Genomic DNA, 23,617 nt, shown 5'->3' with positions numbered 1-23,617 from the left:
CGCCATTCTTGAGTTATAAACGTTGTAACTAACAAAACTTTGAACATCTACAGAAAGACAATATCTAAAAAATTCTTTCAAAGAAAATTATGCAAAAACTAGCCTATTTCTTCTTTTTAACAACCAAATCCTGAACAAAATGTTAAATTTTGTTTTTCACTTTCGTTGTCATGATGATTCACAAAACAATCGATTATTTATATATTCCAACCACTTTTTTTGTTCACCGGTCACGAATATGTCAAAATTTTCGCGCATCGTTGGTGTACAAAATCCATTCTATCCGTTGTGAAAAGTAAGAATCAAATCAAGAATTTCAATCCAAAATCATTTTAATGTTAAGTGCAGCAAAACACAGCATTTGTTTTTGTGATAATTGTTAATTCAGAAGCATTATATCCTCATTATCAGCCCCATTGACAGTTTCAAGCACACGCATATTATCACGTTCTGCTTCGTTAATATGCACGCATCATGAGCGGTGGCGGACCGTTATCAAATCAGCGAAACGATGATGCATTGCCATCAACATCTACCCAATCTATTACAAGCAGTGTAGCAGACACGACGACAAAGGACGTGTACACGTGGTTGCCTAACGAAACCGAAAGAAAAGCAACGAGAAGCAACGCTAGAAATAAAATGGAAAATTGTAGCGCGCTTGAATACACAAGCGAACACTTGGAGAAGGCTTTGCTTGACTTGAGAACTTCTACACATCAATATCTGCAAGCATGGGCAGGACAATCGGTGTCTACGACGATGGGAACTCTTCCGGGAGCAAATCATACAGAAACTTCTACGGAAATATCATATCCAGGTATGATATAACCTATGTTGAAATCTATAATTTATAAAATTGTGATTTTCAGTGAATCAAAAACAAGTTAATGCTACTGTTGATATTAAACCAATTGTTGAAAATATAAGCACGCAAAGTTCTGCAGACCGAGTTCGGTTGAATATACAAACAACTACAGGTAAGTAAAACACAAAATAAAATGGCGAAACAAGGAATGCTAATAATGCACTATAGCGCCATCTGAGGTCCAATTATTTAGCTATAACCATGATTGAATTTTGACACAAACTTTCATTCCTTATTCAACATCCTTTAAGTGATAATTTACAATATTTTAATTATTATTCTGCTATTTTAGGCTGAAACAAATTAAACAAATCATAGATCATCAAAATATATTCCGCCGTTCTTGAGTTATACGTGTTGTAACTAACACCACTTTGTTTTTTATATACAGATGATTTACCACAACCTCCAATTCCATTAGAAACAGTTCCTGAAAAAATAAATGAAGCCACTTCAGTTATGTCTGATGAATCACTAGCTTTAACTGCAAGTACTTCTAAATCTAAACTACCAGTATTTAAACCAGACCAAACAAGTTCTTCACCATCAACTGTAAATATTCTCGGAAATAACAACCAAAGCAAAATTGCAAAACCAAGTCAAAAATACTGCAACAGCAAGATACCTCAAAGGATGGCAATCAATTCAACACCTAGCCGAGAATGCATTCCTTCCAAGTTAACAGCGAATATTAATCGAGCACCGACTCTACGCGCAAAGAATACTCGCTTTGTTAACAATGACAGACTATTACTTCAAAGCGCATTAGCACACTCCACAACAAACATTCCTTTGCCTTCACCACTGGAAACTATAGATGTGACTTTGAATGAAATGCAGATGAAGGCAGCCGAAAGTGACAAGAAATGTAGGGAGGAGCAGAGTGGGTTGCCTACGGTACCAATACAAACAAAAAAAGAAATTCAAAAGGAAAACAAAGAAAACCTGCCGATTGTTGATAAAGTTTCAAATAAATTACAACAACAAACTGCTGATTCAACAGCAAGTGCACTCAAACCAAGTAAAAGTAATAATGTTGATGGTGAAAATCAAAAAGACACAGAGGAAACAAAAAATATCAAAAAAGAAAATATTCAGATGAATAAAATGGAAACAAACGTCAGTAACTTATCATATAATTTTGCAATCGGCCGCACAGTGCATACAACGACTGACGATTTACAAACGGATGCATTCAATCAAGCAGAAGATAATGATAACAAAGACAGTTTAAAACTGTATGAAAAACAAGTCTACAAGGATGAACCAGTCGTTCAACTTATAGAAGTTGAAAATAAATTAAACGAAATGAAAAACGTCAAAGAAAAACAAGAAAACTTACAAGAAACATGCGAAAATAACAATAAAAAAGGTATTGTAGACAAAAAGACCGAAAATTTAGATCAAGCTAAAAAAATCGACAAACCTACTCCAAAACTAGTTAATCCTCTAGTTAAAAATTTAACCCGAGAGTCAAAAACATGTCTAATAGCAACTCCATCAAAAGCAGTCATAAACAAACCCCCACCAAAAGAAGTTTCAGGCCTAAAGGAAATAATATTCGAGAAATCACCAGTTTCCAGTACCAGTAACGCCATCCCAAAGAAACCAATCGAAATAAAAACACCAAAACAAGCAAAAAAAGAAGCATGTGAAATTCTTCAAGAAGTGTACGAAGTAAAGAAGGAAATCCGCTTAAACGCGGAGAATTTGAATGATGAATTGGCGCACGCCGTGAATATATTCAACATAGCTCAATCACAAAGGGTAAATATTAGTACAAACATTAAATAACACAGGGTTTCCTGTAATTATCACACAAATTAATTATTTAATCACTTCGGCGGTAATTAGCACATTAAACCTCACCAGTTCACGCTGTGTTGGCGTGAATGTGAACGCGAAAGCGAATCGAGAGTGTGAAACAAAAGAACGCACTTGAATTTGCATTAGATACACACCGGTGAGCGTGCGAGTCGCTTGACAGGCCGGAGACATCGTTAATTAAATGCTACGATTAATTACAATAAAATAAAACGAGACACGCGGTGCGCACGCGATATGCACGCCTTTGATTAGTCATACTGGTTGCTTTAATTAATTGTGTTTGACTTGTTTATCATTACCTCGAACATTCACAAAACATTAAATCTATTTCATGCTAAATTTAATTCAATTTTGTTTTCATTTGTAGATTAATACGATTCTCCGTATGGCGATGCCGTATAATGATCTTATACTTCCGGTGTTCATTTCGTCGCCATCATCGATCATCCAAGCACTGGGAAAGGAATTGCTTAATACAATTGACATGAAAAGAAGGGCTGCGTTTTGTTTTAATGGGATTATCAATAAAAATCAATCTAAGAATAGTAAAAGTTGACAAGCAAAACGCCAAGTAAACAATGTTTGAAAAGCAGTCAAAATGGCGTGAGTAATGCGAGTAAAACGGTGAAAACGACAAAACTACTAAAACAACCAAATCGAGTATAACACGTATAGAAGAACCTAGTACAACATGTCATGCAACAGTTATCGGGCCACAACTCATCGCAAATCATCGGGCAACGTGGGCTAAGCCACCATTTTACTACGGAAGGTATAAGGAAGTTTCTGCGAAAGAATAGGCAACCAAATGTACATAATTATTTATACCATCTTAAGAACGTCAATGAGGAATGATAATAATATTGAATACTGATATAGAAATATAAATTTTAGTACATTTAAAATTGTTTTGTGTTTTTTTTTTCGTTAAAATATAATTAATTTTACTTTTTGGGCATAAAAGTGATGATTTCGTCAATAAGATTCACAATTTTATTTTAAAGAATTGAGAATTGCTAATAATGAACTTTAGCGCCATCTGGGAGTCAATTATTTAACTATAACTATGATTAAAACTCCATAACAACTTTCATCCCTTATTTAACACTTTATAAATCATAATTTTTAATATTTTAATGTTTATTCTATTATTCTGGACCATGAAGAATCCAATAAATCATAGATAATCAAAATCTGTTCAGCCGTTCTTGAGTTGTAAGTGTTGTAACTAACAAAACTTCATTTTATCCCAATAAAACTTAAATTGAAATAATACTGCATATATTTTCACATTGCTCGAGTATAACACGTATAGAAGAACCTAGTACAACATGTCATGCAACAGTTATCGGGCCACAACTCATCGCAAATCATCGGGCAACGTGGGCTAAGCCGCCATTTTACTATGGAAGGTATAAAGAAGTTTCAGCGAAGGAATAGGCAACCAAATGTACATAAATATTTGTACCATCTTAATAACGCCAATGAGGAATGATAATAATATTGAATATTGATATAGAAATATAAATTTTAGTACATTTAAAATTGTTTTTGAGTTTTTTCGGTTAAACTATAATTAATTTTTACTTTTTTGGGCATAAAACGTGTTGGTTTCATCAATAAGATTCACAATTTTATTTTAAGGAATTGAGAATTGCTAATAATGAACTTTAGCGCCATCTGGGAGTCAATTATTTAACTATAACTATGATTAAAACTTCATAACAACTTTCATCACTTATTTAACACTTTTTAAATCATAATTTTTAATATTTTAATGTTTATTCTTTTATTCTGGACCATGAAGAATCCAATAAATCATAGATAATAAAAATATGTTCAGCCTTTCTTGAGTTATAAGCGCTGTAACTAACAAAACTTCGTTTTATCCCAATTAAACTTAAATTTAAATAATACTGCATATATTTTCACATTGCACATATTTATTTATAAGTACTCAACATCTACATACATAGTTTTTTGATTAATTCACCTTCTACAGGCGTTTTTAAACTCTACAATCAATAAATTTATATATCTTACATGTTTTCTTTCACAATTATTAACAATTACAATAACTACGAAAAGTGAGTTCCACACAGCATTTGTTTCTGCGTTTTGAAAGTAGGCGAGCCATCACACACACATAATAATAATTTATATAATACAAGTGTAAACGGCCGGAGACGCAGACGTAATTAGCGACGGTGTAATTGCGCTCTCGTTAAATCGTTACGGGTGCATTGCGCAACACCGCGAACGTGTTGTGTTCGCCTGCATCTGTTTCTGAATCAATCGCCTACCGCAAGAAAATAGTCCAAACGCCGTGCGATCACTTACTATCTACAATTGTGTGTGCTGTGTGTGAGTTGCGTGTTGTGTGAGTGTATAATAAAATTATCAATAATTAATAATACAATAATAGAATAATAATAGATGCCTAACAGAGTTATAATACACGTAGAAGAAATGGACGACTTTATACACAATGAAAATACCGATACGTTACTTAAGAAATGAGTCAAACAACTTTTTGCCTCCCAAAAATATTGCTAAACTAGAATTTTGTTCCCATTTTTTGATCCCATGCTTAAAATTTACGAGTGTGTGCATACGGTGCCAAAATGCGACCGAATTAAAACATAACACGGCTACAATACCTGCTTTTTTCTCTTGTTTTTAATTTTTTGTTTTCTGCTTGTGTGTTTTTCATTGGTTGCATTGGTTAGATACTTTTTGGCATGGTGGCGACCTCTGGTGGCTGCGCGGCTTACTCAAGCGCGGGCGCCTTCATCTTGTTGACGGCGTTCGCCAAATGCAACAACTCAGTGTTCAGCTGGTGGACGAGGGATTCGAGTTTATCGACGGTGTCCAATACTTCGACGCGGCCAGTGTGCGGGTTGAAACGCACCTCGAACGGACGCGACATAGTCGACACCCAACGCCGGAACTTATCCTTGGCGTCTTCGAAGCTCTCAGCGACATAGTACACCGGTTGGTATTCCTGATCCTGATAAGGTTGAATGGCGGTACTAGCGGGTTCAAATGGACGATGTTCGGGTTTCTCGCTGAGCGCATGGAGTAATTCACCGTAAGCGCTCAGTAAACCAGCGCCGTACGCCTTGACAGCGCCGTTTTCCTTGCAGAGGCCGAATTCCACGGTAAACCAGTAGACCTTTAGTAAGAAAAATTAGATTACTAGTGACATCTATTAATAAATAGGTTAGAAATTAATTGAATGCTCTAATTAATTTATGAGTATTAATATAGTCGTAAAATTGCTATCAGAGTCATTAACCATGATTCCCAATGACGTTACGGTAATGAATCGCGCAGAACTCGCGATTGTAAATGTCGCAATTTTGGGTGATTATGCAAAGAGCGGCGTTAATTATTCCGTCTCTTGTTTTGTGGAAACACATGGTAAATGACCATGTGCGCGTTTTGCGACTTCTTGTCGCTTTTGCAAATCCGTCGTCCGTTTTTCTCTGAACGGCGCGCGAGAGCGCGTGTCACGTGCGCTTGACCATGACACGTTAATCGCAATACATTTAGATTTGCCAATTGCCAACCGACTTCGGATATTATTACCATTTAATTGCTTATGCTGGAATTAAATCAATTCACTGCGAGAATTTTGCTACGTCTTAACTACAGGAGCACGCGGAATATTATCTTTTCTTTAACTTTAGAAAGAAAATGGAAGCAAAAAAAAGGTAAAAGTGCACTTACAGTGGATAATTTTTCGATTTCGGAGTCGGAAGCGCCGAGGGAGGCCAAGCCGATTTCCTGGGAGAATTGCGCGAAGCTCGGGTGAAGCAACATGACGGCGCATTTAATAATTCGTGAATGGAATCATGAAAAGAGTAAGAAAGTGAAGAAAAATGGAAACAATTGTATTCAGTGCTGTCATTTTATGGCGAATGTAGTATTAGCATGTCATTTTGATTTTTTGCTTCGGTAATTTCCAACGACAATGCAGTACGCGTGTCATTTGAAGTTCGCCGTTAATTAGAATGCAGCGTCGGTAACAACGAGCATATTACGCCCACGTCCTAATGGCTTTTTTATAATTGAATCACAAGTGTTCTTTGATCGAGATCCTCTCTCGGCGGTAACTGTATCGGTTGCTTTCCTATGCATCTAATATGATACGAAAATACTTTGTGTGTTTGACAATTTATGTAAAAAAATTACTGGTTCAAAATCGTATTTTTAAAGTTAATTACTGTTAAAGTTAATTCACTGATTATTAATAAACGTTAAATAAATTTTCTTTTTGGTTTAATTGATTGTTTAGAAGTTTATGGCCAAATATGCAAAAGAATTAAAAATATTGATTAATTTAAAGGGGTGTGCAAAAATAAGGGAAAAATTACGTTTTTTTTGCTAATTTATGAAATTAATGCAATTAATTTTCGGAAATTTGGTTTTGATAGATTTTAAATGCATAGATAATCTATTACCGAACATATTTTTGAAGAAATTACTCTTATATCTTCTTTTAATGCGGAGTTATTAATAAAAATGTCCAAAATACTTTTTATGAATCAATTCAATTATTTTTCTTTCCATAATTGTGAATTAATCAAAAATACGAACATTAGTAGCAATGATATGGTGCGGAATTAACTAAATATTAAATTCTACATACATTTATCGAAAAATTTGATCAAATATCGTCTTAGATTATCAGAAACATAAAATTAATATTTTATTCAAAATTAATAATTTTCGAAAAAATTTAGAAAATTTTTAGATTTTACTTACGGTAGTTAGGAGTGTATTACGGAGAGTTAATGTGGCGCACATACTGGGTGCTCTGAAGAAGATGCGGAAGGCAAGCGACATAAAAAGTCGCGCAGAGTCAACGAGCCAGCAGCAGACGCAGCGTGAAACTCTTAGTGTGCGACTGCGAAACTTGGACATCTCCTCCAGCGCTGCGGAATGCGGTCCGCCACGAGATGCCCTCTTCCTCCAGCATGCGGAAGACGCGGCGGTATTCAGCGCACGCGTGCTTCGGCATCAAATCACGCACGGTGTTGAACACCGCTGTCCATGTCTTATGCTCGGTCTCAGTGTACTGAATAATTGGGATTGGGTCACCACTAAACAAAAATAACAAAAACATATTATAAGACCAACTTCAACTAACGCCATCTGAGTGTAAATAGTGAAAATAATGAAAATAGACTAAATTTCGTATTGACAGTTCTAATTCCTAACCAAACTTACTATTTGTAAGCAAATGCAACCTCAGCGATGAGTTTACGCCGGGCACGATACTCCTTATCAGCAAAACGGGCGATCGCAGCGTCGGTAACGAACACTTATTACGCCCCGTCTAATGGCTTTTATAATTGAATCACAAGTGTTCTTTGATCGAGATCCTCTCTCGGCGGTAACTGTATCAGTTTAACTTTCCTATGCATCTAATATGATACGAAAATACTGTGTGTTTGACAAATTTATGTAAAAAAAAATTACTTTTGGTTCAAAATCGTATTTTTTAAGTTAATTACTGTTAAGTTAATTACTGATTAATTAATAGAAAAACGTTAAATAAATTTTCTTTTTGGTTTAATTGATTGTTTAGAAAGTTTTATGGCCAAATATGCAAAAGAATTAAAAATATTGATTAATTTAAAGAAGTTATTGCAAAAATAGGAAAAAATTACGTTTTTTTTGCTAATTTGTAAATTAATGCAATTAATTTTCGGAAATTTGGTTGTGATAGATTTTAAATGCATAGATAATCTATTACCGAACATATTTCTGAAGAAATTACTCTAATATCTTCATTTTAATGCGGAGTTATTAGCAATAAAAATGCTCCAGAAACACTTTTATGAATCAATTCAATTATTTTTCTTTACTTAATTGTGAATTAATCAAAATGCGAACATTAGTAGCCCAATGATATGGTGCAGGAATTAACTAAATATTAAATTCAACATAAATTTATCGAAAAATTTTGATCAAACTATCGTCTTAGATTATCAGAAACGCCAAAAATTAATATTTTTATTTAAAGGGAACAATAAAATTTTCCGAAAATTTACAGAAAATTTTTTTAGATTTTTACTTACAGTTCAGGAGTGTGATACCACGGAGAGTTAATGCTTAGCGCACATACTGGAGGTGCTCTGAAGATGCGGAAGGAAGGCAAGCGACGCCAAAAAGTCGCGCGAAGTCGGCGGGCCAGCAGCGGGCCGCAGCGTGAAATAGCCAGTGATATTACGCGACTGCAGAAACTTGGACATCTCCTCCAGCTGCGGAATGCGGTCCGCCACGAAGATGCCCTCTTCCTCCAGCATGCGGAAGACGCGGCGGTATTCAGCGCACGCGTGCTTCGGCATCAAATCGCGCACGGTGTTGAACACCGCAGTCCATGTCTTATGCTCGGTCTCGGTGTACTGAATAATTGGGATTGGATCACCACTATACAAAAATAACAAAAAACATATTATAATACCAACTTCAACTAACGCCATCTGTGTGTAAATAGTGAAAATAATGAAAATAGACTAAATTTCGTATTGACAGTTCTAATTCCTAACCAAACTTACTATTTGTAAGCAAATGCAACCTCAGCGATGAGTTTACGCCGGGCACGATACTCCTTATCAGCAAAACCTGGATGGTTCATGTCCAAATCAGGTTCATACTTGGTCATCAAATGGTTGCAGTTATCCAACTCGGAAGCATGACGTGGGAACCACGGACTCTTGTTGGTGACGCTGTCATCACCCACCAGAGACACATTGGTCAACGAAGCCGTCTGCCTGAGGGATTTAATCAACAACAGAAGATTCGAGCGTGTGAGCTCAGCATGAATGAGCACGTCCAGTTGAGAGGCGTCGCTCTTCGACGGGCGTGTCTCCAAGTGGTTCACCACCCCCGCGTACTTCTCAATGGATTTAAGCACACGTGACAAAGAGGACATGCCATCGCGCAGACGCAACACCAACGCCGCCTTTTGCATGACCTTGTCGCCATCCACACCCTCGGCGATGGCATTCTGCAGGATGACTTCCTCCTCGGTTAGACCAGTATCTGAAAAATGGTTGGGGATTTACGACGAGATTTTACGAGTTTTAATTCCTAACCAAACTTTACTATTTGTAAGCAAATGCAACCTCAGCGATGAGTTTACGCCGGGCACGATACTCCTTATCAGCAAAACCCGGATGGTTCATGTCCAAATCAGGCTCGTATTTGGTCATCAAATGATTACAGTTGTCCAGCTCAGAAGCATGACGTGGGAACCAGGGACTTTGTTGGTGACGCTGTCATCACCCACCAAGGAGACATTGGTCAACGAAGCCGTCTGCCTGAGGGATTTAATCAACAACAGAAGATTCGAAACGCGTGAGCTCAGCATGAATGAGCACGTCCAGTTGGAGAGGCGTCGCTCTTCGACGGGCGTGTCTCCAAGTGGTTCACCACCCCGCGTACTTCTCAATGGATTTAAGCACACGCGACAGCGAGGACATGCCATCGCGCAAGCGCAACACCAACGCCGCCTTTTGCATGACCTTGTCACCATCCACACCCTCGGCGATGGCATTCTGCAGGATGACTTCCTCCTCGGTTAGACCAGTATCTGAAAATGGTTGGGGATTTACGACGAGATTTTACGAGTATATTTGAGCGGCTTAACGCGCGTTTCCGAGTGGAAAAATTATGCTCTTCAGAATGTAAGGGATGAAAATCACGGCGCGACATTTAGAAAGCCTCTTTCATGGGCACGGAAAAAGTGAGTGGCTCTTAGTGCAATTATATTCACAGCCGGATATAAAAAATAAATATACAGAGTGTTTTATAGAAAAAAAAATTAAATTATTTTCTTTAAAAAAATTATTTTTCATATTTTGTAACACTCTGTATAAAAATTGTTGCACGCCGCGCTTTGTGATTGTTTCCTTTCACTTAAAAGTGCATTTACGTAGATCGCTACACTTTAGGTCAAGTTTAAGCCAGCGCATTCTTTTGCAACGTTACAGAACAATGCATACTTGTTACAAAAGTAATTTACCAAGCAGCAGCAGCAAAAAAAAAGTATGGTTACCTTCGCCTTCCTCGGTCTGCTCGGTCTTTTGCGGTTTGTCATCGACTTCTGGTTCAAGGCTCGAGTCTAATCATGCGATACGACACAGAATAAAATAAAAAATAAAAAATAAATAAATTCGTGCAAAAATAATCAGAATAAAACAGGTTATGTTGTTGACAAGTGTCGCCACCTACCGTTGGCACGCAGACGCGCTTCATCCAAGACGGTCTGCTTAGTCTGGGTGACAACCATCGTCTCGAATCGAGCGTCATCGACCAACGAACGCCTCCTCGACGGGTATCCGTTCTGCAAACGAAAAGACAGACATCTTTGATCAATGAACAATCCACTTCCGAACACGCTTGTTCCACCCAGCCGGAAGCGGAAACTTAGCGGGCGCGTCAGGAAATTGCGCTCGAAACTTTTTTGAGGTTATGTTGGGTTTTAGGTTATGCTAGCGAATTATTGTGTGTTGCGCGCAAATAGAATGCAAAATCAGCTTATTATGAGTACGATAATTAATCGCGAGAGTGAAGAATTGTTAATTATCGCAAAAAGACGGGCGATTGCCGCTGCGACGCAAGGTCAAGACTTATTAATATTTCGTTCCTTCGGGGCAAACTGGCATGAATTCAGTCGTGCCTTCTATTTCATGCTCCTAATGACCATGATCTTATGTCATTCGTCGTCGTCGTGGCGACCGGCTCGTGTGTTTTACATTTTAATGTCACATTTGTGAGTTAATTTCTTAATTATCACACACACCACTGGTTTTTAACAGTGCGACCGGAGACCAGTGTGTGTGTGTGGCAGGTTAATTTGTTGGATTTTGAGGTGATTAACTTCGGAATGCAGCTGGTTTTTGGTGAATTACCGGTTGTTACCGATTAGAGAATTTTGTGTGTAGTTGTTGAGATAAGATGTCACCGCCCTCCCCGCCGCCGGCGTGTGTGTGGATTTAGTGTTGGATGGAAAAGCAAACGTGCTAGTTTTGCGGCGAATGCGAAAACGAGCGCGAATCGAGCTCAATAACATAATTTGCCGAAGAACTTACGGATCCATGAAGGCTAACCAGGGGCGACGCAATGTGTGCAAAACGCAGAAAATAACTTAATTATTATACAGGGGCAATAATATTTTTTGTAGATAAATCGACATTTATCGCGTTTTATGTCCGATTCGAATAATATGCTTCAAACTGGAATATTGAGTAGTGGATAATTATAGTTTTTATTAATTTATTTAAAAACTATTATAGTTTTTTGGTTAATTTTTTCAAAAATTGATTTATTATTAAATTCTACATTTAACTGAAAAATATTTCTAAGATGAATCCATTATTTAAAGAGTTATAAACAATTAAAATTTGATTAAGAATACGATTTGAGTATTGAAATAAATTTGTTTATAACTTTTGATAAGAAGTTGATATCAATAAAATAATTGTTCAGTTTTCTTCAGAATTTAATACTTAAGAAAGCTACATCAAATTTATTAAACTGAATCAATTAGTTTTTGAGTTAGTAATTAATAACTAGAAAAAATACACTATTACTCTAGTTTTCCAATAAAGCAACATATCAATATGTACATATTATAGTAATTTATTAATAACTCAAAACTATTTGATTTATAAGCATAATTCTTTCATAATTAGATTTTATATAAAATTTTAAATCTATCTGTAAAAAATTTCTGCCCTAAGATTTTTATACTAAAAGTTATTAACAATTGAAGTTAAACTTTGAAAAATTTATAAAACTGACACTAATTAGTCTGTATTTTTTAACAAAACAAAGTTATTATGAAAAGTTTTGACACCAATGATTCCAAATTTAGTGTTAATAATAATTATGAAAAAATAATTTAAAAAACTTAATTAGTTTGAGAGAAATTAGTGAAAAACCTTTTAAAAAATTAAATTTTTTTCCAAATCATTTTTTTTTATTTTTCATAAGCTTATTCGCGTCATATTACCAAATAAAACATTAAAATAATCAAATTACCTTATTATCAATAATTAAATCAATCTCTGGTATGCTTTGTATTGGCGGCATTGCACAAGCAGAATTTTTGTTGTTTTGAAAACCTGACTCAAATGTTATTTCTTTGATTGACCAAACCGTCTCAGTGCGGTGTCCGAACCGAACTAAATCGCGATTTCGATGGCGATTAATGCTATGCACAAAGTGGCGTGGCACGGCATGCCATTAGCACGCATTTTATTTCGTTTCGTGTCGAGAGTGCAGTCGCGCGGCGTTACTTTACTTTAAGTTAAGTTGTTAAGGTGGACTTATGTAATTGCCACCGGCCGCTGTCGACTAATCTGCAAAATCGCCTAGCGACACACCGCGCGCGGTGATTGTTTAATTTTGCAATTGTACGATGCGCACGACGATCATTGAGTGGTCGTTAATTAACATCGACATTAGAATGCCATTAAGTGCTTAATCAAGTGCCAACAGCAAGAAAATGTAAAATTAAAGAATTTTGCAAAAATATTTAAAACAACATTTTTTTTCAAAATTTCAACTGAATATGAAATTCATTTTAATAAAAAAAATATTTTTTTTTGAAAAATTTTATTTTTTGAAAAATTAACCCTCAACCCTTAAAAATTAATTTTTTATGTATTAATGGACTTACCTCGATACTATAAGACTTCTTGATGGCAAACATCTCGCGGTTCTTCTGTGCAGCAGCGACGGCAGCCATTTTCTGCTCCTTGCTGGGCTGGGGACGGTCGGGATTGAGATTTGACTCTCGCAGGTGGTAGATGTACAACGGCGACGCGGGCTTCAGCCTGAAAGCTTTGCGTTTTCACTGCCGAGCGGCGAATCCTCCAAAGAAATCCTCGAAGTGTGTACGAGCGAACAAACAGTCGGGCGGCGTAAACCGGGCGTTGTGCGTTATCGGACCACGATTGGAGACTCAAACCGTCTGTCTGATAATGAACAGGTCCTCGTGTCGATTTCGATTTCGCTCTCAGCGTTTTCGTCGTGGATTATTGATGGTGATGAGAAATCGCTGGTTCGCAAACGCACGCTGACTGTTTACTGGCACGAGAGCGGGCAGGAGAGACCGTGAGTGTGAGTGCCGGCCGACGAGGGGCTTCGCGCTTAAGTACTTGCGGCCCCCGCCACCACCTCATGATGGCCGCAAGCGCATTCGACAACAGGGAACCCCAGGCGGGAATGCGCTCACAATTGGAGGCGGCTGAAAATTCCACATATGAAAATCATGATAAAAATTCATTTTTATCAAAAATTCACCAAATTAAATCAAAAATCATTAAAAATTCGAAAATTTTTATATTAATGAGCATTATTCATAGGAAATTTCTACATTTCAAAGTCCTTGACAACACGTTCGGTCAAATGTGTCATCACCAGCCGTGTGCTCTTCGTCCTCTTGCGGTGAACACCGCCCGCGACCGCCACCGCCACCGCCGTAATTTGGTAATACCCAAACACAAACAACTCTTTTCTTTGTTACAGAAAACCAGCCGCGCGGTCAAATCAGATTGTTTTGAACTTGGTGCGACTTCCGGAATTGGGGTTTCAAGGACGATACTTCCTCATTTCGTCAATACATATCGACAACGGATCAATAAACTTTCAATTCATCCATTTTTATTGATAGTTAAATGAATAGAAATTTAAGTAGATATTCTCAACACTTTCAAAACACGAGGATGTAAGGCACGTGTCTTATTGCGGCATTGTTTTCTTTTTTATTTTACGTAAAAACTGGTGGATTATGTTGGATGTTTCTAAAGAAATTGCAATCAAATAAATTAATTGCAGCGCAATTAGTGCATTTCGTCGAAGGCGCGAATAATCGGATGATTTTTGTAAGAAATACAATGTAAAGTAATTGTACTTGGTTGTAATTGTATGTAAGTACATTTAAACGTTTAGAATTTATGGGAATCCCCTGTCAAATGTCTAATTTCAACTCGTGATCTTTGGTAAAATCCAGCAAACAAAAAATTCATTCAGTAAATCGATAGTTTTTGTTAGCCTGGATTAAGTAAAGAATACCTGTCTATGCTTTATTACTCAAGAAGTAGTTAATTAATGTTATTTATTTATTTATCAGTTTATGTAGTATTTAATTCTTAATCTACATGTAGAAAACTGTTTGGATAACTATTATCTATGAAGAGTTACAAGACATTTTGCATCAATTTTATACATTTTTTTAAATTTTTATGTTTAATTGTTAATAACTTTTTATATAATAATGTTATTAACAAAATTTAAAGAGAAATTTATGCAGAATTTATTTGTGAATCTATATGTGAAGAAAAAATTGCTCTGTCGCAGATAATTATTGATTCGTTAATAAAAAACTAAAACAATTTTTTAGTTTTTTGAAATTATGAAAAATCTGCTTTAAATCTAATTTTTTTTAATTTTATATTATATTTTATTTCTTTAATTTATATAAATCTAAGTTAAAAATAATTGTTCTACGCATTTCCAGCGCAATTATCCTGATCTCAACCAACAATTAGCGATAATTTAATAATGATCGCGTTGCTGGCGTGCGCAATGTTTGCGTAATTAGAATCTAAAATCTTTTTTTTTTTTTTCATACCTATTTCTATATGCCGATCATTTTTATTACACGTTTTTGTGCACGGCGGAACAAAAGAGGCAAAGTGATGCAACCTGACAATTAAGAAAATCAGCCGGACCTAACCTCACCCAACGCAAATACATCTGAGTAATATCTACAATTTAATTAAGTATATAAATTAATGTACGTCGTGAGTAAAAAATTTCGCTACGGTGGCTACGCACGGCGTTACAGTTTCGAGAATGAACTTAAGAAACACATCATAACAAATCGATTTTTTGACAAATTACTCGCGCGGAGATTCCAAAATACGCGCAATCAATTTGTCCTTGAACTCTATATGCAACGAAACGTGAATTAAAGTTCCGCAACTTTGGTTTAGAAAAAAAGTTTTATTTAGTTTAATTTTAAAGGTTAAGTTATAGTAAAATTTTACAATTTTTTGAAAAAAATCATTTTTTTAGCCAAAACTTTAGCAATATATTAAATTTTACAATGAATTGCGTCAAAATTCAATATAAATTCCATTGATGTTTACGTTTTGGTAATGATTAATTATTAGTCTAATAAATGAATAACTGTTTTGACTTATGTTATCACACGGAATTTCACAGTTCGTAGGGGCATCCCATGTAAATACATTTTGGTTATTGGGAATTCCCTCTTACCGCATGTGCCAAGCATGTGATTTTTCTTCGAATCTTAAAAGAGCTAAAGATGCAGATAAACCAGTTTCTTCTGCATCAAGAGAATTAAGAAGAATTTTCTTGGTTTTTACACCAATATAATAAAAATCTCCCAGACGGAAATAATTATCTAAATTTGGTCATAAAAATTTAAATCATGCCAAAAATTAATTCAATTTCAAGCTATATTTGTGTTTATTTGTTTGTTTTTGTTTTTATTAGGAATTAGATTATTAGTAGCCTATTATTTAAAGTAGCGTAAACGTAAATTTTAATTACAGCGTATTCCAGAGAACTTGTGTTATTACTACTCGGAACAGAAACCGAAAACCGCTAAACTGGTAAAACACTTCAATTTGAATTTGTAGAATTTACGTTCTAATTTTATGTATGTGCTCGTTCGTAATGTAATAGACACTGACCGCTCAATGACGCGGAAGGAAATTACACAAACTCGTTTTTTATAAAATATTCTTGGTCTGATTTTTTTCTTCGTCTCTTGCTTCTTCACTTTGGCTTAATTCTTTATTCATGGAAAAAAAAGAATTTTCAAAACGGTGAAATATTCTTATTTTAATTTTTCCCATTGTTTTAGTAGTTCTTGATTATTTAACAAAATTTTACATTGTCGTTAAATAAAAAAAAACTTTTTACACGAATGTGTAACTTTTTCACAATATAATGATATAATAACAATAATTAAGTTGCAATTTAATGCATTATTACAACACCTTAAAAATATAAACAAAAACAAAAAATTAACTGTGCAAAAACAAAGTTGTCAGACAGTTATTCGCATTTTTCGAATTTTTGACTCGCAAAAAACTTGTTTTACTCATTAAAACCAACTTGATTGTAGACGAAGATTTCTATGCTAACAAAACATAAATAAAAGCAAAACAAAACTAATAAAACCAAATGATATGCTAAACGATTTAAGTAAATCAACATTTAACACATTAAATTTACGAATAGAGAAAAAAACTAACTTAATACAAGTGATGACATTGAAAACTTGCGAAAAGAATATTTATTGTATTTTAATGATGTATTAACTGCTCCAAAAATGAAATAAAAATGATCAAAATGCATTTGTTTGGAGTATAGAAGAATTAAAGACCTTGTCGTGTGCTGAGTGCTCAAGTCATTCTGTTCATTTAACATCGGGAGTTACCTGGGCGTTGCGCACTTCCGGAAATTGATTAAAACACTAATCGACATTGAGAGATCAAAAGATAACATCACAACTATCACCATTAATTAACACATATTTTTATTTTAGATTCAATTTGATCCAAAACATAAAATGCTAATAATAGAGGTTATTACTTGCAAAGTATTAAATAAATGACAGAAGCAGAGTTGGTTGCCTATATTGACATTTATACCGCCATCAAAAAATTAGTTTCTTTTTTTAATTTTTAATTTTTATTGACAAAAAATAGCAAAAAATAAAGAAAAACAAAGAAAAATAATTAAAATTAAATTAAATGATATTAATTAACCGTTTATTACCAATTTATAATTTTTCAATTTGGTGAGTGACAGAGATCAATCCAGAAGGTCGATGTGCATTGAATTGTGAACTAATTATAATCCCAACTAAAACAACGCATCGTAGACGCACTTCGAATGCGGCGTGCATCTTAATGAACTTTGTGAGACGTTGATTAGAACACTTCCTAGATTGATACGCATACGTAGCATATTCTATTTAACATTGAACGTTTGCGCTGCTGCGTTTTGATCGATTTTTATTTAATACTTTTCTACAAGTCGTAAAGCAAAGAAAGATTTATCTCGATCGGAATTGCGTACGAATTAATTTTTTACCGTCTTTAGTTCCTGCTGAATGCTTATTTCCTGCTTGTTTACCAAGAATTTATTTGACAACAGGTAAAAATGATTAACAACAAGTGCATTTGTTTATTTCTTTGGTTATAAGTGATAGAGAGATATGTGTTTTGCAGGTAATGACACTGAACTGGAAAAACAGTTTCGATTTGCTGTGGAATTCCAACAGAAGTGGAATTTCAGATTCGCGAATTCAATGTTAGCCGAAGCGCGAAGACCAAGCAAAACAGCACGCAACGCACGCAATTACATAAACACACCATCAAGGAGACGCACACATAACACACTGGCATGCTTGTTTGTCCTTTTCGTAATTAAATCAAATAGATACGAGACAGAACACGTTTTCGTTTGGAAACTCGCTCATCTACTTTGTTTCGTTTACATTATGTCATTGTATATTGAGTTGCCTATGATAAGTTGAATATTTATTGTTTGCTATTGAGAGTAAAACAAGTAGCACTCTAATTTTAAACGTTGAGAATATGTTGGAGATATAGACGTGTGTTTAACGAGCGCACAGTAATGTTAATTAGTTGTTAATCAAAGAATGCATGATTAATTTTTTTGCTGAATTTGCATGCGCTGTGCGGAGAACACCTGCGTAGGCTGGACAAGGCGGCATTCGTTATCAACAAGTGCGAAATATTTAATTCAATTAGCTTCAAACCGGAATAATTAAATTAATTATGATATATTTAGCAAAAGCAGAGATTTTTTACGTAAACGGAGTAAAAATAGTTCAGAAAGCTAACCGGTAACTCAAACGCAACGGTTTTTGATAATTTATAAGGTTATGTTTACAAATGCGCCATCTTGATGCAAAAATTAAAATTTATGTAAGACAGGAGTCTTCAAGCTTCCCTAAACAAAACAAAAATAGATTTTTGCAGTTAAATCAAGTGATTTGAGCATTTGGCGAATTTTTACATTAATTTTTCCAAAGTTTTTGATAACAACGTGAAAAATATGAAAAAAAAAAAATTCCAAAGACTGAAAAATGTGAAGTTTTGACTTAAATATCAAAAACTTAAAAGCCTATAAAACATATTAATTATTATTTCTTTATTTTATTTGACAATTTAATTAAATCAGATTTATCTAATTAATAAAAAATGCAAGAATTTATGATTGCCAAATTTGCCTATTGGCCTAGTTTCAACAAGTTCTTTAAATCGTGTGTTTTTATAAGTTTTTGCAAGTTTTCCTTATAAATGTAAATTATTCGTCCTTGATCACAAACAATATCGGTATTTTTGTTCGACGTTACATTGTCACGGGTGATTAACAAAATGTAATGCTTAGCAAAATTATTGTCACACCGTTATTTAGATAAATTGTAACAAGATAAATCAATACAAACCTGAGTCACTTCAATGTTTTGCATCAGGTGCAGTAGCAGCAGTAGTAGCAGTAGTAGTGAGGTGAAATATTGAGGACCGTTTCCGCTTGTTATAATCGTCCTCGACCGATTAAATCAATATCGAAGAGCGCAAAAATAAAAAGCGTGAAACAGAACAATACGCTGTTAATTAATAAATATTTACACGTACATACTCCTTTAAAAGCATGTTGCATATTCCGAAAACATAAAAACAGTTACATCAATGATAAACCCGACAAATCAAGATAAAACTAGAAATTTTTATCAATGAACAAAATAACGATCACAGATTAATTAAAAACGTTTTTTTATAATTCAAATAGCTTCTACACATAACAAAAAAAAATCAAGTTAACATCTGCTATCTATATCTGAATAGTAATTAATATGATTCATCAATTGTGTACTCGTATTCAAGTGCAATTGATTCAACCGCAAACCACAAATTAATGTTTAAAATTAAACAAACTTTTAATAAATCAACTTTTACTTTTTTCCCGTGCATTTTTAATTGTTTTTTATGAAGGTGGAGAAAGAAATAAAGTAAAAGTAAGTTTAGTAATTAATATATTGTGTAAACAAAGATATTTCCTCATTGCAACATTTTATCTGCGCACTTAAACTTTATCATTCACGTCTCATTATGCTCCTGACGCGAGCACTGAGTGACGAAGTGATAGAGAGGTAATTAAAACTAGTTAAAATCAACGCATTTGAATAATTTATTATCAACCTAATAAAGAAAATAATATTTATACAACTTGTTTTACAAATAATTATAAAAATATTATTTTATTAGATTTTATCTACACAATCACAGATGGCGTCTCATACAAAAAAAATTACTTAATTTTCCTTATTTTAATACATTAATTGTTCAAAAATTAAAAGACTAATTACTTAATTAATTAATTAACAGTTTGCAACTTGACAAGGTTGGCCATAATGTAATTATCACAAACAGATAATTTGCAGGAAGTTTATGTAATCATGTCAATAAAATCAAATTTTTCACACTTGATTCAACTCAATCAATAACAATTCCAATCACATCTTGTGATTTTGATAACTGTATACTCGCATTACACTTGTTTACCCATCGAGTTAATACCGATGAATATTTATTAGCATCTGATTATCAGAGATGATTAAACACCGATTATATTATTATATTATTAAAGCGTGCATTGTTTTATTAACGTCAATAATTTAATTGTTGCGTTTTTTATCGGTTTTAATTCTTTGTTCGTTAGGCACGAAGTGAATTGATGTAATTTTAATTAGTAACGCGATGATTTAATCGTTAATTAAGTGAACTTGAAGCTGGACAAGATTACAACTATGATGTGGATGTAATTATGACATTTCCGGCAAGAGAAAATGAAAACAAATATAAAACAATAATTAAATCACGTCTCAATCTAAGTTTTTAAATTAATTATGATTGCTTTTAAATTAATTTTGTTTTTTTAAGTAGGTTAAGTGATATTTGGGTTGCCTATATTATATTGTCTAAATTTTAAAGAATATTCCGTTTAATATCACTTAAGTCAGTTTAATGAAGTTTATTCTTGTTGCTAATTATTTCTACAGCAATAAAATCCGGGTTCACTGAATCTCAGTACCTCGCCGGCGACATAAGCGCAAAATAAATAAATCTGGAGTGAACAACAAACGCATAAAGAACAAATAGGATTAACACGACAAAATTAAATTCAACACGCCGCGTTAAAGTGTAACCTGTAATCGTTGTTACATCATTTTGCTAACAAATATACGATACACTACTAACAAACAAAAACAAACACAAAAAGACGGCAATTTTTGTTTGCAAACGCTGAAAAACAAAAATTTAATACACGCTGTAATTCTGCGTTTAATTGCGCAATCGACAATTTGCGATTAATGCAATATTGTTGTATGGTTAATTATTTTCTTAACGGCCTCGTGAAAATCAAGTCCGGCTTGTCGAATTCCAATCATGTCGCTTTTTTTCACACTCAATCAGTTCTGATACAAGTTGCAATACATTACACTACCGCCACCTATGATTAATTTCCGTAAGTTTTAATAAATGTCATTTTATAATTCAGGTTATGCCCAAAATAATGCTGTTTTTAAGCAAAGTCAGCACTTGTTACAATTGATACAGTTGTTACAGAAAAGTGGATGGCGCTCTCGTGTACCACATGACACACGCCGCGCATATATCATTTTCTTCAGTGTGAAAAATTTCCGGCAATAAAATAACGTCGCATGATGAATGACCCCTCCTAATGCATTGGACCTTTTTTATTCTTCCCTGTTAAGTCATGCTCAAAGTGCCCTGCTACATTGTAACAATGATTTTGATTATATAAAATAAAGCACTTTTTTGTTTTCGTTTTCTTAGTTTTCTTAGATTGTGATTCTATTATTATAAATTAGATGATTCAATGATGGCGTACGTGATGAGTAGTTGGTTGTTAATTTTAGCCACAACAAACCAATCGCGACGAGCGCAACAAAAAGCAATTTAAATCTTTTTTTTCATCGACACGCCGTCACGACCTTGATTTTCTTAATCGCTCGGATTCTGACGCAAAACAATCACTATAATCTCTAGGTACATTTAAAACACCAAAACAAACAAATTATTTAAACATAAATATCGCAATAACATAAACACAAGCCAAAAAGCCGTCAAATGTCATTTGTGTGTCATTCAAATTTGAGGTTATAAATCCGTAGCCATGCTTCAAATACAAGTCAACGTGATATTGGAGATTGGTAGACTGGTCGACACCGGATGGAAAGCTTTTTGCAAACAGCGCTAAGGTCACACTTCTTGCGAGCGTGTGGCAATTTCAAGGTCTACGACGCTTGTCACGTCCACCACGCATACAGAATCGTATCGACATCGACATTCTGCACTATTGCCACACAGTGTGCGTTGGGTTGCCTAGGTTAATTCCAATCAAACGCACACAGTGTAAGAAAATTAAACGAAAAAAACATCGCACGTGTAGACATGTAAGTTATGATCGTCTGACTGATTTCCCAGCGTGTGAAACGTGTGAAAAGCGTGCGGGTACAAAATGAATCCAATTCTTAGTCATTTCGAAGCGTGTCTAGTACACAATAACAAATAAGTCAAGTGTTGACAAGTTCTGATGGAATTCCGTGCACAATTACCTCACAAAAACGAAAAAAAAACACAAACAATAGCGAATTATATATATATTTTTTATATAAATATGCACGTGTCATTAACATGGCACTCAAATTAACTTTATTAAATTTCAAATTTCAAATGACCCCCAAAATAAACCTCTAAATCAATGAATTCATGCAAAACTTTTGACAAAATTTTAATTCTCAGGGGCACTTGACCACAATTCAATTAATTATTGTGCAAGCGAAATCAATACATCCAATATACAAATAGATATAAATAAATTATGATACAAACCGTTGCTTATTCAATTTTTTCCTCCTTGTTGCTTTGTTTTAAATAACCATTCTCATAATTTATGATTAATTCATGTAACAATTATTTCCAGCAAAAATCACCTTGTCCGATATGTTTGATTGCTCGGATTAGACGTTCACGTTTTTATTACGTTTTTATCGGTTTAATCTGTTTTGTTTAATTTGCGGTTGGCTTGTGATGCCAATAATGCAAATCGCTAATTTTATGACCTCTTTACTACACTTTTATGAATGTTGAAAATGTTGAATAATTGCATTCAAAATCAATAAAAATTAATTGCTGCAGTTAACTAGCACCAATTAGGTGTAAGATTATTTTTAAATATTTAAAATATGCTCACGATTAACATTCTAATCTTAAAATAAAGAAAATATCTGCTTTTTGCATTTATCATTTATTATATTTCATTATAGGCAACTTTTTATACACCTTAGTCTTTGGTTTCCTACTACTTATGCTTACAATGTTGTGAATTTCAGTGAATGATGTGTAGATAGCGCTAGCAGTATGGAATTTGATTCATCTTGTTTTTCCCACCGGTGTGTATTTGATTTTCGCTAACAAAACGACGGTGTTTACAATTCGCACGCGTGTGCGATATGCGTTTTGCGTTGCCACATCATGCGCATGATAAAAGAAAGCAGTCAACATGTTTTGCAAGTTTTGCAAGCTGGCAATTACGTCGCACACGTCGTGTCCCACTTGCGTGCATTTTATACGCGCGTGGAAGGCCCACCCGTCCCACCTTTTCGGAGCACGGCGTACACGCCGAAATAATGATTTCATCCCCCACCCCAGCGCACCCGAAAAGCTTCAACCGCTTCTTCAAGCCGTCACCAACACAAGCGTAGCGCTGATGCGCGCGTAGTAGTTGCAGCTTTCCGGCCGG

At 34.6% G+C, this 23,617-nt stretch overlaps 1 long non-coding RNA gene and 1 pseudogene across 1 annotated transcript; both read right to left on the bottom strand.

Moving 5' to 3' along the window:
* Window positions 1-4,620: 4,620 nt before the first annotated feature.
* LOC135801700 (tyrosine 3-monooxygenase-like) lies at window positions 4,621-13,840 on the bottom strand (annotated as a pseudogene).
* Window positions 7,661-7,997, bottom strand: LOC135801702 (uncharacterized). The gene is made up of 2 exons (XR_010550429.1): window positions 7,931-7,997; window positions 7,661-7,803 (listed from the first exon to the last, which is right to left on the bottom strand). It is a non-coding gene; the product is annotated as an uncharacterized lncRNA (long non-coding RNA).
* Window positions 13,841-23,617: the final 9,777 nt, after the last annotated feature.

This window comes from Atheta coriaria, unplaced genomic scaffold, assembly GCF_025399875.1.
Source record: "Atheta coriaria isolate IRGN ID8LTWV9N9 unplaced genomic scaffold, Caltech_Dcor_3.1 hic_scaffold_12_pilon, whole genome shotgun sequence".
Lineage (NCBI taxonomy): Eukaryota > Metazoa > Arthropoda > Insecta > Coleoptera > Staphylinidae > Dalotia > Dalotia coriaria.
The sequence above is the reverse complement of the archived record's forward strand: the minus strand, read 5'-3'. Positions and strand labels throughout refer to the sequence as shown.